We start from the raw sequence: 14,384 nt of genomic DNA on the forward strand, positions 1-14,384 counted from the left end.
CGGGACCTCTCCCCACTGCTCCGTATGGGAGTTAAAAGGAGCGTTCGCGCATGCGCAATGGGGGGGGAGCGTTCGCGCATGCGCACGGGGGACTCCCACAGGGGCGGCCTCGGGGCGCACCGGATAGAAATCCGGCCCTGAGGACCTGGAGTTTTTTTTTGATAAGGGGTACTTACTGTAATTTGGATCTCCATACACTGACTGCTACAAAATCATTTACACACTAAATAAACCCAATAGGATTGTTTTGCCTCCAATAAGAATTAATCATATCTTAGCTGAGAAAAAAGGAAATCCTTTTTAAAAAATTGAATTATTTGATTTAAATGGAGTCTATGGGAGATAGTCTTCCTGTAATTCAAAGCATTCTGCATAATGGCTTTCCAGATAATGGATTCCATACCTGTATTTGCATATTTTGTGTAGGGGTCTATAAAGGTCCATAGGCATCTAGATAAATCCTTGGGTGCATCCAGGGTCAGTGCACCCTACACTTGACGCCCCATGTCAAAGGTCCTTCTACATATGGAGCTACATCAGAGGAGTCAACATTTCTATGAAACCTCTACCATTTGCTTGCCAGTTACCACCATCTACAGTCGACTCATTCTGTGGAATGGGTAAAGATGGGGTTGCCCATATGTGAGCTGAGACCGTTTGCATTTGCTATGCCAATGTACCCAATGTACCCAAGTTCTTTTAAATGTAGTCCATCTCTGTAAGGCTAGGTCAACTTGAACAGCACACAGAATAATAATAATAATAATGGTGTATGTTATGTTGAATTGAAGAGAAGAAACCATCACTCCTAGGACCTGCACTCTTCTTGTTTCCACGCAAAACAGAACTCAAATGCACCTTGGGGCTTTGCCCAACGGCACACAGGTTAACACCTTCTCAATCAAATCCTGAAATGCAGTTGAGTATGGTGGTAGGTTTGCAGTTTCATGAATATAATGCAACAGAATGTGCAGCAGTTCCAGCCTTTGGTGCCAAACTGGCATAAGGACCCTTTACCGTTTGCAATAAAATTCACACCAATTTCTAGTTCTCTGTCCCTTATGTGTATGAGCAACAATTGCCTGACCCCTTCGGTTTTATCACATTTCCACTGTCACATCTCAAGGTTTCCCGAGCAACCCTGGCATAGCCGACGCCAACCGCTTTCCCTGTGTTATTACATTGTGATTACAACAGTGCGAGGAATATTGATTCCTATATAAATTCTTCCCAAACTCTTTAACAGACAGAGTCCCTAAATGCACAGTAAAACACCGAAATGATTTAAGGCGGGATGATGTAGCTTTTGTCTGGACTTTAAGACAGAGCTGAGACAAGTAGGGAGGTGGGGACAATTTTTCGAAAGGGTGAATAGACATTCAGACCGGATATAAATCTGTAGGAGCCACAGGGGAACTGCTGCCCCGAAAAGATAAGTAAAATGTATTAAAAGCCATGTTACCTTTTTCTGTTTAACTGGATTTATATAGCTCTCCCTATTATGAATTATGGCTTAAAGGTGCTCCCAGGTGTTACTGTATGAATGCCTGCTTTCTCTCTGCATTAAAACCACTGCAGAGGCACCATACTTGGCACCCTGGCCACACCAATCAGCTGAAATCAAAAGTTGCAGCAATATGGGCCATACCCCATACCCTGCCAAGCTCCTAATTTGCTGAGAACTACACCTACTTTCAGCTAGCCATGCCTGAACTAGAATGAAGATTAACTATGTCAGTTTTATAGTGGTAATTGATAAGACAGGCAGGAGACCCAGCATTTTTCAATAGAAAAGTTGGCAACCCTATTATGCACCATTGGTGGTATGGTGCCAGCTGTTCTTCAGGCTGAGACTTGCCCCTGTGAATGCTTCAAGCGCCCCCATGCTGGAATAACCACTGGAGCTGGTTGGCGAATGCACTAGTAAACAAGCTACCACACACACCATGTTGGGTGCCAATAGCTCTTGAACCAAGTAATGATTTATTAAACAAGTAGAGTAGCAGCAAATATTTATCAGCATAGTCAAGGTATTAGGTACAGCGGCACAGCATACACCAAGTACTCTTTAAGGGTTCTACTCACTCACCACAGCTATTTCTCCCACTAATGCCAATTCTGCTGGGTTCCCTGGGAGTTACTCAGTTTTAGAACCCTCCCTCCCACTCCCGTTATTACAGGCCATTCCCCTTGTATTCAGTACGTTACGTAGGCATGTGCAGGGAACAAGTTGCCACAAAGAAAAGGCCTGATTTTAAGATGCGTGCATGCGTAGTGACATCATTATTGACATCATGTTAGGCCAAACCCCAAACACCGATTAAGCCATGCCCACTTTTCCTGGCAGCACACCCAACCTCCACCTATTTTAAAGTTTGGTGGGTTAAGGTCTCTGTTCCCCATATCTCAGGTTGCCTCATGGGTGCTCCAAGGAACAACACACAAAGTTCCCAGAGTCCCTACCCTCTTGGTGAGTACCTGGGGAACTAACCCACGTTACACCTCCTTGGTGGAGCACAGACTGCACTTTCTAGCTACCCTGTCCGTCTTACACTTCTGGAATGTTCCATTACAGGATCTTCTATCCACTATCTATACATCTTTCATGGGGACCTTTTCCCCAACTTCACTAAGGGTCCTCCTTCCCTTAGGTTACATCCCTTTTTGCTGGGTCCTTCTGCTCCCAGACTCCTCATCAGCATTAACCCCTGCTAATGGGTGAGTCCAAAGAGGATAAGCCATGTGCTCTTTTCCCTTAAATGAAGGGCAGGACCAACTCCGGCCACTTAAAATAAGAGCAGGACCAACTTACTTTAGCCCTTGGCTTATGGGAGCCCATCCCTGCCCCAGGGCATAAGTTATAGATACCCAGGACTTCCTGGACTGTTGGGGGAGTTAAATCGTTGAATACCCAACCCTAATTTTGATGTTATATACATATACATACACTAAAACTTACTACATTTGTATCAGGTCTAGTAACCAATAGAATTTAATTAAGTGAGCCATAAACATTACTACTTAATTTGTTGCACTATGTTACTAGACCTGAGACTCCTTTATTACCTCCATAATGTACCTAAAGAAAGACGCACCCAACAGTGATGTCCAACCTGCAAGTCTTCCTGCTGTTGTTAAACCTGTAGTATCTGTTCTAGTATCACTAGACTTACTTCCATCATTATCACTTACAGTAAGGATAAACATTTCTTTTATATAAGATCCCGTGTTTGAATGTGCTATAAAGTCATTATTCACACTTCTTTTCTAAGCAACATGTGGGTTTGGAAGGTCACATAACTCTGCATTATCTAAGGAAATAAAAATGAATCTAAGGTGTAAAAATAAAACTGAGGTGAAAGTTAAATGAAAAAGAAGGTGTTAAAGTGACACCTAATTAGAAATGTGAGCAGCTTTAACTTAACACCTTATATGTGTCTTAATTTGTGCAAATTTTCATATAAATTATATTTCTTTCTTGAGAATGTTCAGAATACAGGTATGGGATCTGTTATCCGCAAACCTATTATCCAGAAGGCCATCTCCCATACACTCAGTTTTAATCAAATAATTAAACATTTTAAAAATAATTTCCTTTTTCTCTGTAATAATTAAACATATGGGACCTGTTATCCAGAATGCTCTGGACCTGGGGTTTTACGGAAAAGGGATCTTTCCATAATTCAGATCTACATACCTTAAGTCTTTAAAGACATTAAGTAAACATTAAATAAACCCAATAGGATAGTTTTGCCTCCAATAAGGATTAATTATATCTTAGTTAGGATCAAGCACAAGGTTCTGTTTTATTATTACAGGTATAGGACCCATTATCCAGAATGCTCAGGACCAAGGGTATTCCGGATAAGTGGTCTTTCCGTAATTTGGCTCTCCATACCTTAAGTCTACTAAAAAAATCAATAAAACATTAATTAAACCCAATAGGATTGTTTTGCATCCAATAAGGATTAATTATATCTTAGTTGGAATCAATTACAAGAGAGAAAAAGTAACTGAGTTTTAAAATTCTGAACCATTTAATTAAAATGGAGTCTATGGGAGATGGGCTTTCAGTAATTCGGAGCTTTCTGGATAACAGGTTTCCGGATAACAGATCCCATACATGTACAGGTATAGGACCCGTTATCCAAAATGCTGGGGACCAAGGGTATTCCGGATAAGGGGTCTTTCCGTAATTTGGATCTCCATACCTTAACTCTGATAAAAAATCAATAAAACATTAATTAAACCCAATAGGATTGTTTTGCATCCAATAAGGATTATTTATATCTTAGTTGGGATCAAGTACAAGGTACTGTTTTATTATTACAGAGAAAAGGGAATCATTTAACCATTAAATAAACCCAATAGGGCTGTTCTGCCCCCAATAAGGGGTAATTATATCTTAGTTGGGATCAAGTACAGGTACTGTTTTATTATTACAGAGAAAAGGGAATCATTTAACCATTAAATAAACCCAATAGGGCTGTTCTGCCCCCAATAAGGGGTAATTATATCTTAGTTGGGATCAATTACAGGTACTGTTTTATTATTACAGAGAAAAGGGAATCATTTAACCATTAATTAAACCCAATAGGATTGTTTTGCATCCAATAAGGATTATTTATATCTTAGTTGGGATCAATTACAAGGTACTGTTTTATTATTACAGAGAAAAAGGAAATCAGTTTTAAAATTCTGAATTATTTGATTAAAATGGAGTCTATGGGAGACGGGCTTTCCGTAATTCGGAGCTTTCTGGATAACGGGTTTCCGGATAAGGGATCCCATACCTGTACAAGGAAAAGAGAAATCATTTTTTTTTTAATTTAATTTTTTTAATAAAATAGAATCTATAGGAAATCACCTTCCCATAATTCAGAGCTTTATGGATAACAGGGTTTCTGGATAAGGGATCCCATACCTGTACCTTCTACTTGATCCCAACTAAGATAATGAATCCTTCTTGGAGGCAAAACAATGCTATTGGGTTTAATTAACGGCTAAATTATTTTTAGTAAACTTAAGGTATGGAGATCTAAATAACAGAAAGATTTATCTTTATCTGGAAAACCCCAGGTCCCAAGCATTCTGGATAACAGGTCCCATACCTGTTTATCCTACATTGCAGGCATGTGCATGAGCAGAGCGTCAGAGATTTATTATACATCAAACTGGGGGATTCAGAAGGATTTCTAGGGTCTTGTACACCTTAGCAACCAGGCAGTGGTTTGAATGAAGGACTGGAATATAAATAGGAGATGGCCTGAATAAAAAGATAAGAAATAAAAATTAAGGATAACAATAAAATCATAGCCTCACAGAGTTTTTCTCTGCTGTCGGGGTCAGCGACCCCCATTTGGAAGCTCGAAAGATGTAGAAGAGGAAATATAATTAAAAACTATACAAAATAAGCAATAACGACCAATTGCTAGCAATAGGACATTCTATAACATACTAAACATTAATGTTAGTGGCATTTCCACCTAACAGAAAATGACTGGCATATGATTAATAAAAGATGATAATAACAATGCACTTCAAAACATTTCATAAAGTAGTAATAGAGCAGAAGAAACCAAGATGGGAATTTTAATTAAAGGGTGGCCGCACCAAATATCATTCAGCCTCAAACCCTCAAAAGAGAAATAACTGCCAAAACATTCCGAGGGATTTAAATAATGGAACAACGCTAATAAAGTGCCGTTTCAAGTAATTAATGCAAGAGAATGTGTTTATTAAAAATGCAGAGGCTTGTGCTATTCAGGAGCAAAGAAAAGAAAATAAGTACGTAGCAATACAGATGGTGGAATAACACATATTTTAGCAGCTATTTATAGGGACGCAAGGAAAAAATCTCATGCTTTGGTAAAAGAACGAATCCCTTCCTTTCATAAGTAGAAGCATTTCTGTATATTGTGAGGGCATTGGCTCATAGAGGGATAGGGTTTTGCCATCAATGCCAATTCCAACGTCAGCAGTGGGTAACACATTTACTATTACCCCTCCACTCACCCAAATGGTAACGACATGGACTCTGCCAGGGCACTTGTGGTTAGGTGATTCCCACTCATAGGGGGAGATTTATTAAGACACGAATGCTCGGAGCGTTCATTCGCCAATTTTTTCGCGTTTGTCCGACTTTTTTGTACGCCTGCGCAACTTTTTCGTACACTTGCGCGAAAAGATTCAGCGGTTCTGCCGCTGTTTACAATCGTTCGGTACGATAATTTTGTGACTTTAGGATCGCCAATACGATATTATCGTGACTAATACGATTTTTTCGTAAGCATTTTCTTGATATTTAGGATCTTCAGAAATTATCGTATCCAATCCAAATTTTTCCCGTTCGGGATTCGAACTCGTGTTTTAATGAATCGGCCCCATAGAGTGGTACCTTTTCCTATATTTTGCTTTTTTCCTCTATTAATAACATTGGCACCAAGTGTAACTTTTACCAGCCAGGCCAATAAAATACCGGTGAGGTGGCAACCCTAACCACTTGGCAATGGGATGCGTGCTCCTATGGTCCCACTGCCTTCTATACAGTCCACAGGTCCCATGTCATGAAGAACAATTTAATCCTTAAATATTGTAGGCAATCTTTTGTCTATCTGCAAATGCATTCATTACTTTTTTGCATTGATATTTAGGTTTTAGCCTGTTTCATGTTGTTGACCATCTACTGAAAGCCCAGATTTGTGTGAGGGGTATGTTCATTCTACATGCAGGTTAATTTCCTTAGTGGTATTAGCAAGATTGTACAAAGGACCAAAATACTTGAACCTTAGAGCAAGTCCACCAGATTTATAACACTAATACTTTACCCTCGTCGCTCTCCTTGGCTCCCATCATCGCTTATATCTAAAATAAGCTTGGCCTTTTGTTTTTCAGGGGTATCTATAAGAGCAAATAAGCATTAACCACTATATTAAGCACCATAATTCCCTGACCCAGTGGCATTTCTAACGTACAGTCCATATAACATTCACACATTAGGGTCAGATTTAACAGGAGCCACTTAACTCCAGTGTTTCTGGAGTGTGGGTGGAAACCCATGCAGACATGGGAAGAACACACAAGCTTCTTGGAGGTAGTGTCCTACAGAATAGGCTACCACAAGAAAGCTTTCCATTGGAAAACATTGGCTAAGTCTACCAAAATATTCATTATTCCCCACCTAATGTTTGCAGGTTGGAACTGAACCTACTACCCCAGAACTGCAATTCAGCAATGCTATTGTCCACATCATCGTACTGCTCATGAGAAGACCCCTGTCACTCGTTTTTTCCATGATTTTAGAAAAGGAATATACAGAGGACCAAAATGCTTAAACATTAGGGCAAGTCCATCAGATATAACATCAGTGCTTTACCCTTGTCTCTGTCCCTCGCTCCAACCCACACTTTGACCCTTCACTCTGTTGCTATAAACCAGTGGTCCAACATTTGCTCAGGACACTCCTTACCCCATAACAAGATACCAAACAAATAGAAACATTGCCACAGTTCCAATTATATCTAGGACAGCAAATAAGTATTCACCACAAATGTCATCCTAACTTGGCTTCCAGGCATATCTATATATGCATTCACCATGTATCTTACCCTAAACCCACAGTTTGTGATCTCTGCTATAAACCATGTATTATTATCCATTATTTATACATCACTGTAAGATCCTCCCCCAGTGGAGTGTATAATTATAGTAATTCTGTGAAGGTTTTCGTTCATCCGGGTCATGGTATATCTAGCAGAAGTAAATCTAGAGCAACTGGACTTGCTGAGTAATTGTTGAAAACGTTTCTCTACTCATCCGAGCAGCTTCTTCAGTTCAACTCCAGTTCAACATGGATGAGTTCTACTGGATAATTTACATTAATCTTCACACACCAGGGTCAAATTTAGGAGCCACTTTTGGAGGTAGTGTCCTACGGGATAGGCTACCAAAAGAAGGCTTTTCACTGGAAAACATTAGCTAAGCCTACCTAAACATTCATTATTCCTCACCTAATGCTTCCAGGCTGGAACTGAACCTACTACCCCACTGCTGTAATTTAGCAATGCTATTGTCTACATCATTATATTGGCCATGAGAAGACCTCCTGTCGCTTGTTAAATATAAAATGGGCGATAAACCAAAAAAATCTGAATAGCATTTGAAATGTTTAGGATGTATGTTTGGTTATTTAAGAAGCCAGCAGCTTTAATTTCCGATCACAGACACCTATGCACCAATTATATTACAAGGCCACAAGCATTCCATTAGAAATGGAAGTGATACATTTACATTTTAAAAAAAAAAATCACATAAGATGATATGACTGCATCTCTGTCTCTCTCTTTTGCACTCTCTCTCTCTGAGTCATTTCTGTCTGTCTTCGCCATTGTCAGATGCTGGATTTGTTCCAAAGTAATGTGAAGTAGTGCACTATTATTAGAAGTGTTTGCTCAGAGATACCTAATTCCACCTTCAGCCTGATGGAATTTACCAACTGTGAAAAATCAGGAGGCGACTGTGAGTGTAAAACATTATGATTTTTTTTGCAATGAAATCTAAGATAAGAGACACAGGATGGACCACAATTAAAGCCACTGACGTACTGAGTGCTGCAAGCCTAAATTTCATTCTTGAATGGCATCAAATAATACTTGGCGCCAGTGCAGTAGCTAGAATGGTATTGGAGTAATAAATTCCCAATGCCAGGGACAGTATGTACTTCTGTTGGGCCAGATTGTACGATAACTATACATCGGAAGATCAAAAGTATTACCCAAAATGGGTAGGGATTCCAACATGATGCCTAATAATATGTAAATAATAGATCTTGACCACCCTTCAGCTTTTGTGGCGCTATTACTCTCAGGATCCCACCAAATGAAAGTCTGTAGGTGTGACCAGGCCAGTGCAATATAAAGACATGGGCTAAAGGCCACATGATCCCCGGAGTTAGCATTAAGTCCACATATAAGGGCATGCTTGGAACCTTTTCTATACTTAGAGCAGGGATCCCCAACTTTTCTTACTCATGAGCCACAGTCAAATGTAAAAAGACTTGGAGAGCAACACAAGCACCATAAAAGTTCATGGAGGAGCCAAATAAGGGCTAAGATTGGCTATTAGGGGCCTCTATGCACACTATCAGCTTACAGGGGCTTTATTTGGTAGTAAATCTTATTTTTATTCAACCAAAACTTGCCAGCAAGTCAGGAATTCAAAAATAACTACCTGGTTTGGGGGCACTGAGAGCAACAGCCAAGGGGTTGGGGAGCAATATGTCGCTCACGAGCCACTGGTTGGGGATCACTGACTTAGAGAATGGAACTGGCTGCTGTTTAACATAATAAGAACATTGAGGTTTACGGATGACTTGAACCGCGTCCGGCCAGATCGACTTAAAGCAAGAATTCCATTGCAGAAAATGCACGCTGCTTGATTTTCTCAGAAATCCAGAAAAAAAGGCCTATCCCTACAATAAAAAGGCTAATAGTTTCTCAGTGCTCAAGGTGATATTCTTGTGCTAGCTGGGTATAACGTGCCACTATTAATCTCTCAGTCAAATGGTACTTCATCCATTCTCATGGGGTCAGAACCATCCATGCAACTATTAATCTCTTGGTAAAACTGTTCTTCGCCCCTAGTCAGGAAGTCAGAACCATCCATTATTAGTTTCCCAGCAAAACAGAACTACGTCCCTATATATGGAGTCTAAACCATTCGTTTCTCACTAAAATAGTTCTTCTTCTCTAATTATGGAGTTGGGACTATCCATGGGAAAATGCAGCTATTAAACTCTCAATAAAATAGTACTCTTTACCTACTTATCACCAAAAAAAAGATGCACTTAATCATTGGAAACCCATTATCCAGAAAGCTCCGAATTAGGGGAAGACCAAATCTCATAGACTCCATTTTAATCCAATAATTCCCATTTTTACAAATTATTTCCTTTTCTCTGTAAGAATAAAACAGTACTTGAACTTTAACATATAATTAATCCTTATTGGAGTCAAAACGATACTGTTGGGTTTATTTAATGTTTAAATTATGTTTTAGTTGACTTAATGTATGGAGATCCAAATTATGGAGAGATCCCCTTATCCGGAAATCCCCAGGCCCCAAGCATTCTGGACATCAGGTTTTATACCTGTACTTCTGCTCTCATTATGGAGTCAGAACCACCTAAAGAAGAAGCAACTATTAATCTCTCAATAAAACAGTACTCATTCGCTACTCATGGAGTCAGAACTACTCATGCAGCTATTAATCTCTTGGTAATAAGGACGAGTTCGCTACCAGAACCACCTATGCAAGATGTAACTATTAACTGCTCAGTGAAATTACACTCCTTACCTCTTTATGGAGTGAGAACCATTCATAAACATACCAACTAAAATAGAACTCCTTTTCTACTTAAAAAGTCACCATTTTCATGAAGTAACACAAGCAAAGCGTGCCTACATTAAGCACCCAAGGGTAAGCTTAACAGCATTAGACCAGAAAAAGCTAACTACTGGCTGGTTGCTATGGGTTGCTAGACAATGGAAGACCATTGCCCATATTGCTACATACCCTAGTATATGGTACAAACACATGTTTACTGTATGGCCATTGCACACATGTTCAACTTGCAGTTTGTATTTATCTAAAGCCGATATTTTGGTACCAAACAAGGTTTCGTACTATATTTGGTGTGAGTATGGTGGATTGACAAGGTGACCCATATCGCAAAAGCCTTGGATATTGGTCGTCTCGTTGATCCGGCAGGACAGAAAATTTCGATCGGGTGCTGTTGAAGGCGCCCAAGCAAAGGCAAGCATTTAGGGCTGAATCGTTGTTTCTCCTCTTCCATATCTGACGACTTAGCCCTGAATGCTAGTGGAGAGCATGAGTGATCTTTCCCGCGGCCATTGGTTGCGGGAAAAATCATAATTGTAACATGTATGGCCAACTTTAGCCACAGGGTCTCAGCCTACGACCCTGACCCATCCTTTATTCATTCTAAACCTTGGTTTACAAAGCTAAATCCCAAACTAAATGTCTCGCCCTGGATTGAACTGGGATCCGGGACACGGTGAAAAAACACAGTGGGCCATGGCCCTCGTGGGCCCCGCTGACCAAGACCTAATCACCCACCTGCTCAGGGTGCATGGGGGGAAAGGGGCTGGTGGTGGGTGAGCGAGCGAGTGGGCAGGGACCCCTGAGGGTGTGTGGGAGCCCCTGGGGTAGCACACTCCAGTCTTACCCTGGTCTCATCAGGAAAGAAAGACTAATATAAATATAAAATAAAGCAGTACATGTTAAGAGTATCTGCACTCTCTAAAAAATGGATTTTAAAAGTAAACTTGTCCTTTAACAGCATTCTTTGCACTAGTGCTGTTTCATTCAGTTTGCGTATCTACTCTTATTAAGTCAATGTGCTGTGCCTAAATATACACAGTGGAACGCTATGGTATAGTTAAACTCAACAGGTGTATATTTTCTATTGGGCAGACTTGAGACAATGCTTGATACATAAGGAATACAACCTAGGGGGAGATTTATCAAGACATGAATGCTCAGAGCGTATTTCCACCGTTCTTTTTGCGCTTGCGTGAATTTTTTGTACACTTGCGCGAAAAATTCGGGAAGGTTCTGCTGCTGTTTACAGTTTTGGATCGCCAATACGATATTATCATGACTAATGCGATTTTTTCGTAAGCATTTTCGTAATATTTGCGATCTTCAGAAATTATCGTATCCAATCCGAATTTTTCCCATTCGGGATTCGAATTTGTGTCTTAATAAATCTGCCCCCATGTGTACTAACACCGCTGCACTTTATTAAGCATGCATGTACAATGGGCCACAGACTATGCCTTCCTATAACAACAAATGGCATATAATCTGGGCCAGAGGGAGATCAAGACAGCCATTGAGTCCCCGGTGTATATACGAACAATCATTAAAGTACATAATAAACCCTTTGTGCTTTTATCAACCCTTCTTCCCCAAAGGGGCCCCAGAGCGACTGCCCTTTCTGCCCTAACAGCAGCCCTGCATACATCTTCCCAAACAGTCTGGAACTAGAAATAATACAGCATTATATCCACTACATGCAAAGGGTCTCGGAGAGAATTGCTGCATGGAAACAATGTAATCTCCCGAATAACAGCGAAATACTGTGCGCTCTGAATACAACTGATTATTGCATTGACCTGTATTTACTATAAGGCAAGAGGCCTCTCTTTGCTGTATTCAGATGTAACAATGTGTGACTATACTGAAACCTGTCGCTGGCTTTGTGTGGGTATCTGCTTCCTATTCCACAAATAACCCTGCTCTCTGTATAAGGGATAACAGTTCAATACTTACAGCTGCTCATCACCTGCATTACCTTGAATAAACTCCAGCCATAAAAAAGTACAGCTATAAGATCTCTTATCCACATCATGGAAATAGATAGCCCCTTATCCATATCCCAAGAGTTCTGGATAATCAATCCAACATTGATGCTGGATTTATATAAGGGAATACTATCAAGTCGGACCTGGCAGCATAATACTCCCAAGCATGAACTTTGCAAAGATAATAAACAGTTCAATAGACACATATAATATTTACATCAGCTTTGTTGATGGGATCATATTCTTTGCCCAACAGGCCAAGCCCCTATTTCTACCTGTGGGCATCAGTAGACCAGGTACCTATTCATTGCATTTCACTGCTGCTTAAAAAGTTTAGTCCATTTTCAGAAGGAAATAAGATATATCTACACCCAGGAGAACTTTCTCTCTCACAAATGACTGATCTGTGAATGGACCCTCGTAGGGTAAAGGGATACAGGGGATAATATATACACAGTTGGGCTGCAACAACCACCTCCAGTACTATAAAGCGTCAGCCTTGGGGGGGAGCCGAACTGATGAATGTTAATGAAGAAACTGCAAGGCTCATTAATTTCTGATAACCCAAAACAACACAGCGACGACAATACCACAACCTGAGTAGATCAGTAGCCTAAACGTCCAACTCTGTGAGTACAACGGGACATTGTATACAGGGGGGGCCATAAATGTATGCAGCCAAGTGCATGTGATACGCTCTCATTGATCCATCCTGCATTATACTGAAAGGCCCTGCAAGCAAAAGCATCTGTCCCAGTGTTTACAATGCTCAGAGTGCTGAACTCATCAGACTGGGGGCTTGGGGGGGGATTTCAAGTGAGAAAAATCACATGAATTTGCGAAAATAGCCTATCTGCTTTACGTGCTGTCTTTACCCAGCAGATGTTGAGGGGTTGGTCCACTGACTGTACTCAATAGGCCAGGGCAGGTTATTGGAATATAAGTGCTCTTTTCTTCAGACTTCTAAGTACAATTGGCAGAAGCTCCAATGCTGTGAGTGGAGGGGGTACAGCTGTATATAAAGCATGTGTGGCATGAAGCACAGACCATGTACATGTGTATATAGATAGATAACAAAGTTACTTTCTGTGCATATATAGCAGGGGGGTAACATTGTGACAATAAGGTTTCATTGCAAGTGAATATCCCATCCCCTGTGTGAGCAGCCCGGTTATCCCCTGTACATGGGGGAATATTATGGGGGGCTCTGTAGTAACATAATCCCCCCAGATGTATATGGAACTGACAGCAAACACAAGGGTATGAGTGGAGGGAAAGGCACCCAGGATGGAGGCAGCACAGCCAGCAAGTGAATGGATGCCTGGAACAAGCAGCATCCTTCCTCCCTCCCCATATCCATCTCTATTCCCGGCACATGGTACCCAGCAGCTGGGCATGGGGATTGGCTGGGGAGCAGGGCTACCTACCGTCAGTGGAGCAGGGATCCGGTGTCCTGAACAGGCACTGCAGAGGTCGCACAGGCTGCGATCCGCCGGCAAAGTGATGCTGCTTGCGACAGTAGCAGCAGCAGCAGCAGCAGCGAGATGCAGAAGCAATGAACAGGGGCCTCCCAAGCAGCAACGGCTTTCAGTGCGGGCAAAGCCCAACCTCTATCGCCATCTGCCCGCCCAGAGCCAGGCTTGGCTAGTGCAGGGGGAAAGCGGAGCCTGAGCGAAGCCACAGCCCCACATCTCACTAGCTCCACCTGCTCCCCACACGGACTGGCTGCTGCAGTGCCGGAGAGACAGGCTGGAGCGGAGAGGGGAATGGGACAGGGAAGGGAGGCTACAGTGTGAGGGGCTGGGAATGAGGGGACTGGGCTGTGTGGAGCAGAGGGGAAGGTGGGGGACTGGGCTGTGTGGAGCAGAGGGGAAGGTGGGGGACTGGGCTGTGTGGAGCAGAGGGGAAGGTGGGGGAGTGGGCTGTGTGGAGCAGAGGGGAAGGTGGGGGAGTGGGCTGTGTGGAGCAGAGGGGAAGGTGGGGGACTGGGCTGTGTGG

General features: G+C 41.6%; 1 protein-coding gene across 1 annotated transcript in view; it reads right to left on the reverse strand.

Moving 5' to 3' along the window:
- Positions 1–14,165, reverse strand: part of b3galt1 (Beta-1,3-galactosyltransferase 1) — a 183,718-nt gene extending 169,553 nt beyond the window's left edge. The window contains exon 1 of the mRNA XM_004917705.4: positions 13,814–14,165. The gene's annotated coding sequence lies outside the window, so the exon portion shown is untranslated. The remainder of the gene's footprint in view (positions 1–13,813) is intronic.
- Between the last annotated feature and the right edge of the window lie 219 nt (positions 14,166–14,384).

Source organism: Xenopus tropicalis, chromosome 9 (assembly GCF_000004195.4).
Source record: "Xenopus tropicalis strain Nigerian chromosome 9, UCB_Xtro_10.0, whole genome shotgun sequence".
In the NCBI taxonomy this organism is placed as follows: domain Eukaryota; kingdom Metazoa; phylum Chordata; class Amphibia; order Anura; family Pipidae; genus Xenopus; species Xenopus tropicalis.